This window comes from Vanellus vanellus, assembly GCF_965231255.1.
Source record: "Vanellus vanellus genome assembly, chromosome: 1".
Taxonomy (NCBI): domain Eukaryota; kingdom Metazoa; phylum Chordata; class Aves; order Charadriiformes; family Charadriidae; genus Vanellus; species Vanellus vanellus.
In genome coordinates this window covers 52,182,281-52,198,682 of record NC_138905.1, presented here as the reverse complement: position 1 = coordinate 52,198,682, position 16,402 = coordinate 52,182,281, and the positions used below count along the sequence as shown (strand labels likewise).

At 35.9% G+C, this 16,402-nt stretch overlaps 1 protein-coding gene across 1 annotated transcript in view; it reads left to right on the top strand.

The window, feature by feature from the left end:
• CDK17 (cyclin dependent kinase 17) overlaps window positions 1-16,402 on the top strand; it is a 96,088-nt gene that overhangs the window by 20,746 nt on the left and 58,940 nt on the right. The gene's annotated exons all lie outside the window — the stretch shown is intronic.

Sequence of the window (16,402 nt, the reverse complement as noted above, 5' to 3'; positions counted from 1 at the left end):
CAAGGAAATACACTTTTAGAAACATAGACTAGAACAATTCAGATTTTCTCAAAGCAAGCTGCTTAAGAGCAGTAGAATACATTATATTAAAACTGAATTCATAAATTTGTGGTTTGCCTTTGCTTTAAGATCTGATTTAATAAAAATAGTACTTTTGTTTTTTGCAGCATGCATCAAAAATGTTAGCTAGACTGTGTAAGTAAGAAGTTTGCGTATTGTTCTGTTTCTTATTCTGTGTAAGAGTTGTCATTTGTTTTTATGCTACTATCCTCACATAAATCATGGCATGAGTCTTGTTGATTCTGAAATGGAAAGAAATTATTGTTGGTTTACCTGCAAGGGATGAGTTACAATTAATTTTGTCAAAGAGCCATTTTGAATATTATATTATTTCTGAATAAAACAAGATTTCTTTTGGGGTATTGAGGATTTTTGATAAATCTGTTCTTAGACTTCGTTCTTTACTTCAGTTTCTCATGGCCTGAATTCTGGTTTCATCATACTTTTGGTCTTTCCATCTTCTTTGAGGATGAAATAAGTGAAGAGAGTACCAAAATAGAGCTTGCATACTGTATTTGTGTCTCTGAGGAATGAGACCGATTCTTGTGGTATCAGTAGGGATCATTTCTTTGACTAAATGTTCAAATGATTTTCAGATAGTAACACTACATCGTCTTAAGGCTGTGTACAGTATAGGAAACCAGATATCCCTGAATCTCTGGAGATCTTGTGTCTCATTCCCTTTAAAGATTAAAACCTGCCATAGGCTCTTCTGCCTGGATGTTACAAATCATTAGTGTAATTTGTGGTAGAGCAAAAGTGGTGATAAATCTTCAACCTTCCTTGCATTATTTTTGTAAGACTTCACAGCTACACACTAGCCCAAACTTTGTCCTTTACTCTTGTATGTCCTCCTTAGGAGTAATTTCTGAAGGAACAACCCATTAAGACTAGACACTTTATAGATATCCGTTTCATTTTGCTAAGTTAAGTAAAAAGTAATAATCCTGGCATTGAGTAAAGAGGAAAATGGTATCTTGACTGAATGCTTCAATTCTTGCTCCTATGAAGACAAAGCCTAAGTTTCAAGATGGTCTTGTGGAATAATAGGTGTGCTTCTTAAATGTTTCTTTCTTGAAAACACTTGAACTGGGAAAGTGAATGTTTGGAAAATAGAAAATTTCATGTGTTACAATTTCTCAACTTTCTTGAGCTGATATAAGTTTTGGAAAACTTCCATTCTCAAGTGAAATTTAAAGCAAGTCTTTTAGTCTCTGAGGTGTCTTACATTGGCCTAATGATTGTCCTGGAAGTTTGTGGGAGTTTTAACGTCTTTGGTGGGAGAGTAATTAGGTCAATGGTAGAAATTAAAAAAAAAAAAATTAAAAAACTACTAATTCAAGTAATGGTGGAAAAGATTTCTTTAAACAAAATGCAAAGTAAGAATATTAACCTGTATCAGGGCTTCTTGAAAACACTTGTTTCTTTGATGCTTGGAATAAGATTGTTTAGGAGGCTGTAGGGTTTTTTGATTGCTGTTTTGCTCTGGAAAGCTGTCTGTACTGCTAGTTTTATGTGGGCTTCTGTACCTCAGATCACAGCTTCACCTCTAGCAGTAGCAGATTTGTTCATTACTCGTGCTGCCGGATCACCCATCAGTACAAACTTGATCCAGATCAAGTGTAAGCAAATAATAGCTCTTCTGTTGACTTGATCAGAACATACAACAATGCTGCTTTTCAGCTTTGTGGTGGCTGTGGTAGGACAGCTGATCCTCTGTTCAGTGTAGGTTTGGAACAGAATTACACTTACTAAGTGTTTTGAAGAGATTCGTACAGAGAAGCCAGAGAGCTCTGGTGCTTTGCATTGTGTGAATGTATGGGGTCTTGGTCTAGCAATTAGGCAGCGTAATACCCAGCTCACTCTTTTGAGATGTAGATCAAGTCCCTGTCATAGTTTTCCCTTTTTATTGGTGGGAGAACTTGTTGCATACGGCTTACTCCAGTACTTTTGCTTCTTTTCTTTGCAGTAGCTTGTGAGTTTCCTCTCTACTTCAGTTTCTCCTTTCTTGTCATTTCATCTGTCTGTCATTCCCCATTGCAGTTCCTTGCTCAAGCTTCATTATCCAGTGGCTATAGTTGCTTTGTCATGGAAACAGCAATGTAACTTTAGCTTTAAAAATTTTTTGGTTGTAACTTTTTAAATTGTAGATTCTGGAGTAGCTTCCCTAACAAGAACAAGCTTGTATGTACTGCTTCTGACTTGTAGTTTGCTAGCAGTCTTTTTTTAGTAGACATTTAAATATTGGTAGGATACTAGCAGTGAAAGTAACTGATACTTTTTTTTTTTTCCCCTAGGACTGCATGGTGATAGAACATAATTTCTCTTCAGTAGCTCATATGCTTTAATATAATTGAAGACTGATAAGATAAAGATACAATTGAAGTAGCTTTTATATACATTATACTGTGGACAGCAAAGTGCAGGTTAGGCTGTTAAACAGTAATCATCAAAATGAGGTTAGGGTTGTGTTTTGATCTTTATAACCTGTGCAGCTCTTGTGTGTTTACTTGATTGCTTGCCACCTTCAAAGATTTCTGTATGAGATTTTGTTATCAGTTTCTTTTATGTCTGTTTGGTTTCAGTAACAATATACCAAGGTAATACATATTTTTACTTGTTACTTCTATGAAAATTGAAATGGATTTTTTTTGGCAACCCCTCTTTAATTTAGCAAATTCAGTCTTGATTCTTGGAAAACACCTTTGCTTTCATTAACTTGAGTATGTTTTATATGTTTTGTGTAAAGCAAAAGTGAAAGTGCTTCTACTGCAGTTTTAGTCAGACAGAAGGCACTTCATCCTTACTGCATTTTCTGCCATCATTAAGTTTCTCCTACAGCTCTTTTCCCAATAAAGTTAATGAATTCAGAAGGGAATTATGTCATAATCACATAACAATTTGTATCTGTTTTTTTCTTTCTTTGTGGTCAATAACTACATTTTGGACTCTGCTTCCAACAGTAGAGATAGCTAAGTTGTAAAGAACCAAAGCTCTCTTGATTTCTGAAACAATTTTGTAAGCATTCGTCATCTTACTGTATTATGACATTGTTTTAGTTCTTTGGTGGATTCTATTCTCTACTTAAAGGTTTTCATAATTCAGTTGATGTGCTGAGCTCTTCAGCTGCATTTTGTTGGAGCCTCTCCAATACAAATACATTCATAGAAGTGGAAAGTATAGTTGTTGGGATAGTCATAAGAATTAACAAAACTGACTAGCGTCTGTAGTACCTCCTTAGAGCTCTTGAAATTGGGTCACTTGTGTTTTGAGTGCATCAGAGAAAAAAACTTCAGGTAAAGTGATCCTGAGGAAGTTCCAAGCTGAGGAGTTTTTGACTGCAGTAGAGGAAGGAAATTAAAAAAAAAAAAAAAAAAACAAAACAACAAAAAACAACCCCAAAACAACAAACCAAAAACAAACAACAAACCACAAACCAACAATGGGGGTTCTTTATTATGCAGAAGGCAAGCTTATGCATGCCTGACTGGGTAAAGGAAAGAAGACAGTGTCAACCTATAGTCCTTTGGCAAGGAATCTTATGTTCTATGGTCACCATAGCATTATAGTGAAAGAAGAACCTGAACTACTGAACTTCTGAGGCAATGAAAATCATCTAGAAGAGCCAGGAAATCCCAGATTATGTCAAAAGTGCTTATTTAAATACCGTCTCCATGATACTCTGGTAAAAATCTGTTCGGAAGGTGCTCCTTATGACTTCTACCAGGGACATACCTGGGTCAGATGGACAGTGGAGAAATGGTGTCATAAGTTTCACCAACTGTGGGGAATAGAAGATATGAATATCCCAAAAGTCTGCTGGAGCAGTGAGATTGTCCCAATTTTTTTAAGTAACAGTTTAAAAAAAAAAAAAGTGAGTCCATGAGATTAATCCAGTTAACTGATATCTGACTGTAGTATTTTTTTAAGTGAAATATGTTCATTTAATAACTTTTGAAGAAACAGGATCTGGAAATAGAACCTCAAATTTGCTTTCAATTCTGGTAAATTTAGTCAAAGGATATGGCTTGTTCCAGTGATTCATTCTGATGCAAGAAATGGTAATGCCTACAGGATTACTGTTAGAGGTAACACCTATATTACATGTACCATGTTGGGAAGAAAAAGATGCCACTTTATTCTGCTGTATAAATATACACTATACCTTTAGGTGGGATATCAACTGGACTGCAATTCAACTGTTTGTTTCATATGATTAAAATCAGAAATGGCAGAAACGAGAATTCTTCTGAACAGTTCAACTGAAGAAAGCATGAAGTTCAGTAGACAGAAATAAATCACTTTTCTGTTTCTCTGTTTTATGGTTGCCATAACCAGGACTTCATTAAAACTACAGTTTTGTTACTAGCAAATTTTGCTTATTTTTACTGAACGCAAACATGAAGTTACCTAATTATGTGTATGTATCTTGTTTTTGTGTGAAGTAAATCTATAGTTTACTGCAGTAATAGTAGTAGTGAAAGCCTCTGCCATTCTGGTTAACCATTCAACTGATGAGAAGTCTCATTCTCAGGTCTTGTTATAAAGGTGTCCTAAAAAACTAGAGTGCAGGGAGATAAAAAAATTCAGGCTCATTTCATGGCAACAGTCTGGCAGATTTTTATTCTGAGGTTTTCACCAGGATGTAAGAGTGAAATAATTGTGTGAGGAGAACCTTAAAGGGGATTTTTTTAAAATTATTTCATTTAAAAAAAAAAAAAAGTCCTTAAAAAGCAAATGTAGTTTGGTTTCCATAATAAAAACAATTCAACAGCTCGTTTTAGTTACTTCACAGATAGATCTGGTTACCAGGTGGTGTGCCAAAACTGCATTCAAGATGCACGATTTAAATTTCAGTATGATAGTACTTGATTATTTTGTGCTTTTAGAAATTACTAATAAGGCATAGATGACTAGTCCTTTTGAAGACATTCTCTTGGGTTCCCTTTTATTAAACAGAAAGGTAAACTAAATTTAAAGAAAGCAAAGCTATAGATCTGATTTAGAAGTAACTACAAGAGAAAACTACTAGCTTCTTGGACTATTTAATTTCAGGCTTATGTAACCTAGTTATCAAAACCAAATAAACTTCAGTGGGAGGATTATTCTCATTACTCTTTAGCATACTTGGCTATGTTGAAAAGTAGCATACTTGGGTGGTAAAACAGATAGAAACATCCCTTAGAATGCAGATAAATTTATTTTAAAGAGTATTTTCTCAAAAGGATACTGTTTTCCAAGGCTGTTGAACTGGGTAATTCAAGAACAGCTCGAGTACTTGACATAGAAACTGTAGTTTGGTGAAAGAATAGCATATCCTAAAATTTTAGAGAAATAGGCTTTGTGTTACATGAATCAAAATGTATTCTTTTACTCTTTGAGATGACAGATGACATCAATTGGACTTTGTATCTCAAAGGTTGAAAGACAGCATGCTAGAGCAGGGTTTTCCGAAGGAGCTCAGGAAACAAAGATCCAAATAGCTTGTAAGAAAAATAAAAATATCCAAATTAATTGCTAAGGTAAGATCTGTTACCCTTACAGTTAGCATACTAATTTTGAATGTTAATGCTGCTTTAACTTGAATTTTCCAATATGTGTATCTTCATCCCAGCACATAGATTCAAGAAAGGAAAAAAATGGAAACCACATTACTGAGTGAATGTAATGGGGGAGGGAGGAAGGAGCTAGAGGAGCTTGGGCAGCTTTTTAATGGTAGAGGAATAGGGGTCCCACGTGCCCTGGAGCAATTCAGTTCAGCCTGTAGCAATAGGACAAGGAGTAATGGTTTTAAACTAAAAGAGTGTAGATTCAGACTAGATAAAAGGAAGAAATTTTTTACATTGAGGGTGGTGAAACACTGGAACAGGTTGCCCAGAGAAGTGGTAGATGCCCCATCCCTGGAACCATTCAAGGTCAAGTTGGATGGGGCTTTGTGCAATCTGATCTAGTTGAAGATGTCCCTGCTCGTTGCAGTGGGGCTGGACTGGATGACATTAATGGCCCCTTCCAACCCGAACTATTCTATATCTCTGACTCTACTGGACTGTTTTGAGGGTTATCTCATCTGGTGACATTATAATAACAGTTAGGGCTGTTTTTTACTCCCCTTGAGTTTTACAGCAAAACTGCTTCAGTACTTCTCTAAGTGAAAAACTTATTTTCAATACAGATCTATATTACACTATGATATTAAATGTTGCTGAGGTAAGATTCTTTAGGGAATGTTGAGCCTCTGTAGAGGCAATGACTTAAATTTACCTTTTCATAAAACATTTTCTGTTTGTGAGACAAATCTTACAGTTTGGCAGCTTTGTCCAGGTCACTGACAGCAGCAGCAATATCATCCTCTGCAACACGATTAAGATCCAGAATGGGAATTAGTCTCCTGTGGAAGGGATTGGCCCACTGTTAGGCCTTGGCAGGATGAGACTGCATAAGCGTTAGGCTCTAACAGCAGAAGAATGATAGTGTTTGTAATTTGGAAGAAATTATTTGGAAGACAAACATAAAATTTACTTCTTTCTTCTGCTAGAGAAACAAAAGAGAGGAAATGAGTCTGCCCAGCACAAATATCTATTTGGGAACAGTGCTCTGTACATATTGTGTGATCCTTTTGCTGCTTCTTTACAGAGATTTCACAATAAAATATCCAGCTATCCTTACTCTGCCATTAAGCTGTAGCTTGCAGGATCCTAGTTCTGCTTTGCTGGGTGTCTGTGCCTGCTTTTGTTGACAGTATCAGTGTTGTTTGCCTGGTATTAGTCACAGTTATTTTACCTTTTTTAATTCTGATAAAAAAAATAAAAATCTGGAGACTACTTGTCTTTCAGGTTTTGTTTGCTAATTGTTCATGTCTGGTTCAATGTTATTGACTGATATTAATAGTTGTTACTTTTCCAGGTTTCCTGTATACTAAAGCTCTGTTATTGATCTGTCATTTACTTACAGATAAATATTTTTCCACTTTTACTGGTTGCTATTTGTCTCTGCTGAGTGTAGCTGACGTCTTGTCACTGTCTCAATTCTGTATAACCTTTTGTTAGAATGATAGAATCATCTAGGTTGGAAGGGACCTTTAAGATCATCAAGTCCAACCATAATTGTTGTTGTTCCTTAATCTTCCACTGGTTTCTCTTCAAGGTGCAGGAAACTTACTTGGACACCTTCAGGTAGAGAATTGGTTATACTGAGAGAAGGTAATGTAAAGTTTGAGTAGTGTCCTTTGATATGCTAGACTGTTTGCTCAGTCTGGGAGAGGAGTGGCCTCTCAAACTGATTAACTGGAGTCGTCCAAATTACGTATTTGTAGTTTAGTTGTTCTGCTTAGTTTCAGAATTTGGGAAACCTTGTCTGGACAGTCTCAGTGACCTGGAGGAAGAGCAGTAAGTAAGATTGTGTCTAAAAGATACACAGGGTAGAATTATCTGCACAGGCAAAGAGAAGGAGCATCTACTAAACCAGAAAGATCTTCAGTCTCCAAATCTGTTAGTTTCTGTGTAGGGTTCTTGTTTTTGAGCCAACAGTGACAGTTGTGACAGCTTGATGCGTGGCAGTTGCCTTATTTTGTATGTTTAAATGAAGATCTACTCCCCCCACTCCTTGAAAGTACCCTGAAAAATACCTTTTGTGAGGCTTGGCAGGACGACTTAATTTGGGAGTGGGATGTTGCTGCAGGAGAAGTATAGAGACAGAAAAAGAGGAGTCTGCATGTGGTTATTGTGCGTTGGAAATTACAATAGCCTAAACCTATTGCAGAGGATGAAGGCACTTGTGCTGAATGCTTTTACTTTACTTCATATCCATTTGTTCTTGTTTTCTCATGTCATCTTTCCTTAACAGCATTTGCTGTGGTCCTTTATTTTGTTCACAGATTGCATTTATTTCAGATCTCAGTTTTTGTTTAGCTAGGTTAAATAAGCTTAAGGCAAAAACTCTGCAGTTTTTCAGGCTACTTTTCTCGTACACAACAGTTATATCACACAGTTCCCAGTGAGGACAGTCTTACCTTGCATTTGATGTGCACTGGTGATCAATCAGTGCTCTACTGTGGAGTTACTAAATTGGCTTACACAGGCTCATGCTTTCTTCTCTGCCTTGTAGGGCATATTGCCACCACCTTTTTGTTGCCAACATAACTATTTGCACAGCCGCTTGGCAAACATATGTCAAAACTCTTCTTTCTTTCCCAGGTTGTCGGCTAGATAATCATTTGCATTAGGAATAGTGTCTGTCTTATGTGTTTAGTATCCTTGGCAATGGATACTGAAACGATCCATGTGTGCATATCCGGTTGACCATTAAATGGCAGCATGAACACTTCAGACAGATGTAGCAACATTTGTCTGAATGTTGTAACAGAACAAATTGGTCCCATGCTGGGACATCTTGACTGCTATATGAAAATTAATACAGCAGAAAAAATTATAATTGACTTACTGTTCAGAGATTTTCTGTTTAGTGGGGAATCTCTGAAGTTGTACCAATTTCAGAATTAGAGAAGGGAGGAAAAGACAGTAATTTGTGAGTTTTTTAAAAATACTGAATCAGAGCAATTTATAAGTTTAGGTAAAAGACATTCATTAATTCAAACAAATTTTTGAACTGTAGTTCAAAAATTGTTTATTGCAAGAATGAGTTTTTTTTCTGCCCCTTTGGAATTATCTTTAACCAGTGGAGGTATTAACACGTACTCAGCCTGACTATGAGAAACTTGTTTAGGCTGTTGTTTCTGTCAGTAGTTACTTTCTTAGTTGTAACCAAGGTGTTCCATCTCTATTATTTCAGAAATAGTAATTGTACCACAGCTTATGATTGTCAGAAATCTCTAGAAAAATATGGAATACACTGATAAATCTTACACATTAAATAAGTCTCCAAAGAGTCTGGTTTATCATACCATTTTTTTCTTAATGTCTTGTTTTGTGTCTCAGTGTTGTGCCTTCAGTGCATCAGATCTTAAATGTGGCCTGTTATTCGTAGGAAAAATACACAGGTATGTTGTCAGTGCTGTAGAATGTGGTCTATGTCATGCTGCTTACAGTGTCTGTTATTCACTAATTGGAAATTCTTCCTGTGTTGCTATATTGTGCTTTCTTCCAAATAACCAACAAAACAAAACCCTCAATTACTGTGAAACAGCTTTGTTTCTCTTGCCTCTTTTTTAGTTGTCTTCTGCACACGCACAGAAGTGTAAGAGAAATGCATCCAAAGCTGTCTGTTTTTAAACCATTCCTGACTCTTTAGTATTACTCATATGCACAGACATATATATGCATACAATAATTATAGAAGGGTTTGGTTTTACTTTTGCCTTGTAGGTTTTAATGTAAGGCCTTTCTCTCTGGGTTGTTTGGTGTTTTTTGTTTTTTTTTTTTTTTTTGTTCGCACTATACAAAACGCGTATTGAAGTTCAGCAAGTAATGAACTCAAAAATTCGACATTTGGAGGAAAAATTGAGAGCTGTAAATTTACAGTGATTGTACCAGTAACCATAGAAAAAATATATTTTTTATGATGGTCTTTGTTTTGTCTGCAGTTTTAATAATTATAAAGTTTTTTCCTGGTATGAGCTCTGTTATAGCTCTCACTTGGTGGTTAATTTCCAGGCAGGCCATGATAAGGTTTTCTCAACAGCTTACCCAGTGTAACTAATTTCTGGTTTAAGAGAAAAAGGCCAAACCCTTTTTTTTCTTTAGTTAAGAAACTTGTACCACTGTTCTTTGTTTATCCAAATCAGGAGCTCTTTAGTTTTTATCTTTGTTTATGTTGCTATGGTGTGTTTGTTGTGTCTCTTGGTGCTTGATTGAAGAATATCAAAATAAGTTGGAAGCTCTTCATTGCCTTACATCTTGGGTTGTAAATACAACTTTTTTGTCAGCACAATGAGAAGCAAATGTTAAAGACTCTGGTCCTGGAAATTGAGTTGCTTACAGCACAGGTGGTGCTGGGCTGAGAGCTACTAGAGGTTGAGAGAAGGTTCTTCAGTATCAGTCTTTGATTTGGTGCCTGAATTGGGGGGGGAGGGGAAAGCAAGCCTTTAGTTTTTGAAAGTCCATGCCTTTTATTGACAAAATTGCTCAAGCTCTCAAAAGATTGCAGATGTTTTTCAGTCTTAGAACTAACATTGTCATCTTAAGCCTAGAAGAGGTTTTGTGCTCAGTTTTATTTCAAAGACTGGCTCATTTGCAAGACTCTGGAAGATGGTCCCGGAAGTGATGGCTGCAATGTTGTAAATCTGTCAATAAAATAATCTCAGTATTAAGGAGCAGCAAGCTTTGTGTGCACATTTTTTTTTTTCCGAGATTTTTTTTTCTGAAAGCTGTATTAAGGCTTTATGCTTATTAATCAAAGCTAGTAAAATTGCAGACATTGCTTTTGGTTTCCGGTGCTCATTATATCTTTTGAGATGGAAAGTTCCATGGCTTGCTGGTAGTATAAATGCTACATCCATGTAACCTTCTGGTTTTTCCCTTCCCCTTCAAGAGAAAAAAGACTTCCAGTTTATGGGTCTGACAGCAAATGCAAGAAGCTTTGCCAGTCAGCTCATTCATTTTATTGGCTTAAATGTCAGCCAATTTAACCAGTCATACTGTGTTTTTTCACTTGGCTGTTGAGAGAACAGAACCTTTGATAATTAATGAGGAGCTATTCATCAGTACAATCCATCTAATCTAGGGAGATCTATCAAATAGAATGTCTCTATTGATTTTGCTATTTGATAGTGTTTGTATCTATATGGGAGAGAATACATGTGTACATCTTAAAGAGTGTAAACTTGCAGTGATTACCTAAGTAAACCTTTTTGAGTCCAAGAGAAAGAAGATAAGCATAGGATATGAAAAAAATGACTGCAAGATTTGACCCTTTTGGCAGATTTGGCTTTTTTCTTTCTTTTAAATTCTGTACCAGTAGTATAGTTTAAATATGCCTGTAGTAACGATCAATATATTTTTTAACTTAAATGATTATTTAAAACAATCCAGCTTCTTTTGATTTCTGTCCTTTGTTACCCTCTAAAGGGAAAGGGATTGGGAGGGTGAAAATGAGGAAATGTATTCACAATCTAAATTAAATTAGGACAGGCTAATTTCCATATATTTCCTCTGTTTGCAGAGGTTCTTTCAGTTGATGATCTAGATCAGTAGCTGAATATAGATGTTCTTCATCATTTTTGTAGGAGCATCTTTTCCTATATTAACTGGGAAAACTAGCCTCGGATGAGAAGTTAACCTTTGTGGAATACCTTTCTGCCTCCAGTTTTCAGTAATTGTTTGGCTGCGGTTCTATAAATACATAAAAAGGGGCTTCACCTCCAAAGTTTAATTCCATATCGAATGTTGGTTTATTCATGTGATATTTGACTTCACAATTATTTCTATCAGTAACAAAGACCTTGTTTATCAGATGTCGCTTACACCTGTACAGTGTCAGTTCTTTGACCTAATGCAGCGTGAAAGCTAGTAACTTCTAAGTAGTTCTGTTCCTGATAAGAGAGTCTAGTTGTCCTGAGGCATGTTGTTTCTAAAGACCAAGTGTGGAAAAATGCAGTAGAATATTTTTTTTTTTCACCAATGTGAACAAATGTGGGTTGAGACAAACACAAAAGAACAGATGCAGTATCAGAGTAAGATACCATATTTATAATCCAGTCTTGTAGAATAGAATTGTGATTGTAAGGAAGTGCATCTGTATTAGATATGCTCAAACTGGTGGTTTACGATCTTAGATAAATTGTCTATCTATTTCTCATTAGTGTAATTAATAGTTTGCTCTGTATTTGATATGCAACATGCTTGTGTGATCAATAGCTTTTTCTTTTTTTCTTAATTCAGGTAGATTGAGAACAGTTTAATAAACACTACAGAAAGCTGTTTTTCTTTTTAGATTAAGGGGACAATATTCTTGACAGGTGTTTCCTGTTTCTGTTTTTAATTAATGTTGTTTGCAGTATTCTAAGCTTTTCAGACTTCTCTTTCTGACACAAGCTTGGATTATCACCTTCAGAAATACTTACTCTTAAGTTAGATGCATCTAAAATTATTAATGCAGCTAAACAAATGAATGATGCATAGTGTAGTATGTGCTTGAAAATATTTAACAGGCCTGTAACTAGTGCAATTAAAATGCTAGTGGTAGGATAAATTGTTATGTGTTCAGGTTTGACTGACACAGTGAATGACACCATAGATTTTGAGAATCATTGTAATGCCAAGGACCGTATGAGAGAGAATTTCATGATTATTGTTATTCTTGTTTCTAGTTGTGTGGACTGTTTTTATTCTTCAGTTGATAATACCTTACTTGATTTTTTCATCTTAGATCCTAAAAAATGTAAGTTGCTTGACAGAATCTTCAGATCTCTTTGAAGCTCTGTCACAGTATACCTTTGTGAATTTTTTTACCGTCTTTATACAGTTTGGCCCAGTGCTATGTAAATGTACCCATTTGGTTGTAGCAGTTTTATGAAATTGGGTTGTGTCCCGCGTGTGTTTGCACCTCCTCCTGTCTGCGGAGTGTAGCGCTGTTACCTGCTTTCCTTGATGTCTTACACACTTGTCTTTTGTTAACCCAACCTTGAGGGCCATGCTGCATCCACGCTGTTGTTCACATGCTGCTGTTATAGTGGGTTTCTGTTCGTGTCCTTTCCTCCCAATTTAGCTGTTGTCTTCAGCTAATGAGTTTTTCAGAACAAGAACTGCCATTACGTGCTTGGAAAACACCTCCTGCCTTGTAAAGCAGCTTGTAAAAACAGTCAAATAGCAACTTCAGTGTGTATCTAAGTGGAAAAGTAATTTTAAAATGCTTGATCTCTATGTAGATCCATCTTAAAGCAATATAACATCTGAAAACAGAAGAGTCAGCATTTAGTCTGATCCAGAGCTTACAGAAGTTGAAGGACAGGTTCCCATGGACTTCAAAGTGCTTTGAATCAGCAAAATCTTAGTGAGCTTTTGGTATTTGTGACCCTCCTGAAATAATGTTTAATATGTTTAATTGTGTATATAGATCTTATGCATTCCTTTTTTCACTGTCAAGGTACCAGGGGACTCGGAGCTTGAAGGGAGTGGTGGGTTTTTTTGAGAATTTTAGTTCTCAGCATTGTAAGGCCTCTGATTTTTTTGGTGAATAGATGAGTACAGAATCTCTTTGAGTTGTTACTTTGGAATCAAAATGCTTTAATGTCTGTCTGCTATATATCCAGGGTGTTGTGGATGTCTGTGTTTGCAAAATGAGAAGTGCTCTACTTACAGGTGTTGTGGGAAGGATTGGTCTAATACTGAGAAAGGGAGCCAGAACCCATTTGTTTAAATCTGGTCTTACCTGAACAATTTAAAAACTGGAGTTTGTTTTCAGAACTGTTAGAGCTTTTAAATGTCATTGAGAGCAAAGTGGGAGTTTACGACTATTGAAGTAAACTGAGGTAATAATGAATGTTGGAAAATACTTTTTCTACAGGTTTTAAAGAGAAAAATATATACGAGAGGCAAATTTTAGCATAGTTTCCAAGGATTAACTTGTGTTGCTTTTAAGGACAAAAATAGTGACTTTTCAGGGTTAGCCTGGAGATTGTTTGTAAGAAGCAGCAGTTCCTTTAATACATTGTCGCTTCCTTCATTTCATATCGGTATAAGGATTGAACAAGTATGTCTCTGCCAGCTTTTCTGGGTTGTATCAGATAGTATCATATCAGATTGCTTGTCCTCATTCTGTCTGCAGAAGACTAGAATTTGCATTAGGTACATTCAAGTGTATGCATCTGTCTGCTGTGACATCTAAAATACTTGATTTGGGTACGACTTATTCAGAGTAGATAAATTTACAGCATAGATAATCAAGCCCTGGGCTCTGTTCTGAAGCTTAACCCCCAAAAAACCAGTGCATATTCTTCTCACAATTGGTAAGAATTTGGGGGAACATCAGGAGTCTTACTGTATCTAATCATAGCCATTAGATGTACATTACTAATCAAGTAATTCCATTTTGGATTTAAATTAGATTTACTGTTAAAAGGAGGAAGTAATTATGCATCTGTTATGAATTGGTGAAAATGAATATCAGACAATTTCCCTTTCATTTTGTTAAACTGAATTAAAATTTTCTGTGAAATTGCTGTCATTGTAGAGAACCAGTGCTAGCTTTGGATTGTAGAGATCATATTTTCAACGTTCTGTTCACTGAGACCTTGTCTCAAACTACCAAGTTTTAGCAGGGTCTGGAGCTTTGGCCAGAAGTGAGAATAAAGAAGTAAAAAAGACATTTTCACATGCTTGATACTGGTCACTCCTTCTCTTTTTTTTTTTTCTTTTCTTTCTTTTTTTCTTTTTTCTTTTTCCTTTTTTTCATTTTCCTTTTTTCTCTTTGCTTTTTTCTTTTTTTTAATATATGCTTCCTTTACAAATCTGAATTAGCAAGAATACTTATGCTTTAAGAGAGGAAAATTTAGTTTCGTATCAGTGAGCATCTTTTCCTTTAAAAAGACTGAATTACATTTCAATAGAAGGAAGCATTCACTCAAACATGGATTCCCACTCCTGATTCCTTTTTATTATTAATTTCTTTCAAAATCAAGCCCTGAGCTTAATTCAGAATCAAAGTAAAAATGGTGCTTTAGCACTCCATGAAACTTCCCTTTAACAGAAATTTGGTAACTATAGTTGGCAAAATACTTGCTTTTATATTAGCTTGAGATTTAGAATGTCTCTTGGATTTTCTAATCCATGCGTCTGACTACCTTTTTGATTGAAAAACTGAGTAGGCTTAAATATCGGCAAGATCAAAAGCCAGGAACAGCCTGTTTCCATATAAAGGCATCTGTTTTTTTAGTTACTGCCCAAGTGGAAAATTGGAAAGAAATTGTTGTACTGTCAGGTAGCTTTAGGGCATTACATAGCTAAAAATTGCGTGTATCCTTGAGAATAATACACATAGCAAGATGCAGATTTTAAAGAACGCTATAGGAGAACTGAGTAATATCACATAAAAAGGATGTGTTCTTACAGTTTTTTTTAAAAAACTAGTTTTTTAAGAGAAACATAGCCCATCATTTTGGAAACGTTAAAATAAATGCAGAAACGAAGCGGTTTCAAGTAAGGTCTTTAAAGCAGGTCCTGAACAGGAAGAGTAAATGTTCCCCTTGGAATGTTCCCTGAATGCAATTTCTTAACAATAAGAATATCCTGCTTTTGAGTGAGAGAGAGCAAAATTGTTCATACTAAGGTGTGGCTTTATTGCACATACAGTAATGCATTAAAAGGGCAGTTTTGAAACTGCTAGCTTAACCGTGTCTCCAGCAGTTATATTTTTATTTCCTACATATCTGTACCCAGTGCCTGACTATTTCTGCCTATAGTAGCTGTGGTTCTCTAAGATGTTACGTTCTTTTGTAATCTCCGTTCCACTTGGATGCAGCTGCTGCTTTGCCAGTGATTGTACTGTTCATCTCAGACTTTGGTGCTCAAATCCCAAAGGTCATCTTTTATCCATCCTTATGTGTTACTGTCCTGTGTGATCTAGTCCTGTGACGGTTTAGTCTATGTATGCATTCTCCTACCACCAAGAACCACTTCCAACTTGTTCCCCTGATTTTTTTTTTCCTCCTTTTTATTATGTAGCATCTAAACAGAGAGTAAGCTACACAGCTGAAATGGGTATACTTAAAGGGACAATGTCAATATACAAGTAATAGTATTCACAATTATTAAATGTCTATCTTTCACAATTATTAAATGTGTATCTAGAGTGTACTACAACTTGCATTTCTCTGTTTGAAGGAGGACAAGGAAAATCTGATCTTTTCAATTTTATATGTGAATTATGCATTTTGGAGTGCAAAGAGGCTGCTGCAGGAAAAAAAAAACCATACGAGCAGCTCAGACTTGAAAGTATAGTGTGCTTGACACTGCCTATATGATTCTTGGAGGCTATAAGCAGATAAACAAGTTATTGTGAAATGACATTTAGGGTGAATTGTCCATATGGAGTAACGCAGGACAGAGTTGTGCTTCTTGTCCTGTAAGGGCTAACATATGGTACACTGCAAAGTTCACTTACTAGCTTAGACTTGTGGCAACATGTTTATTGGCCTGGACCTTTGTTATTATTGCTTGTTTGCTTACCACTTCCCATGGAGAAAGTGCCTCCTGTTTTGTTCACAGTTTAGTCTTGTTGCCTGACCGTTGTTATCAGGCCCTGGCTATTTATTTCCCCTAGGTGGGATCAGGTTTGAGAATTGCTTTCGTGTCAAGACTTTTAGTGTTGTCCCCTTCCTCCTTTTGTGAAAGGGGAAAAATATAGAGAAATTCAGTAACTTCTCATCCATAAACAAACAGGCTGAAAGAGA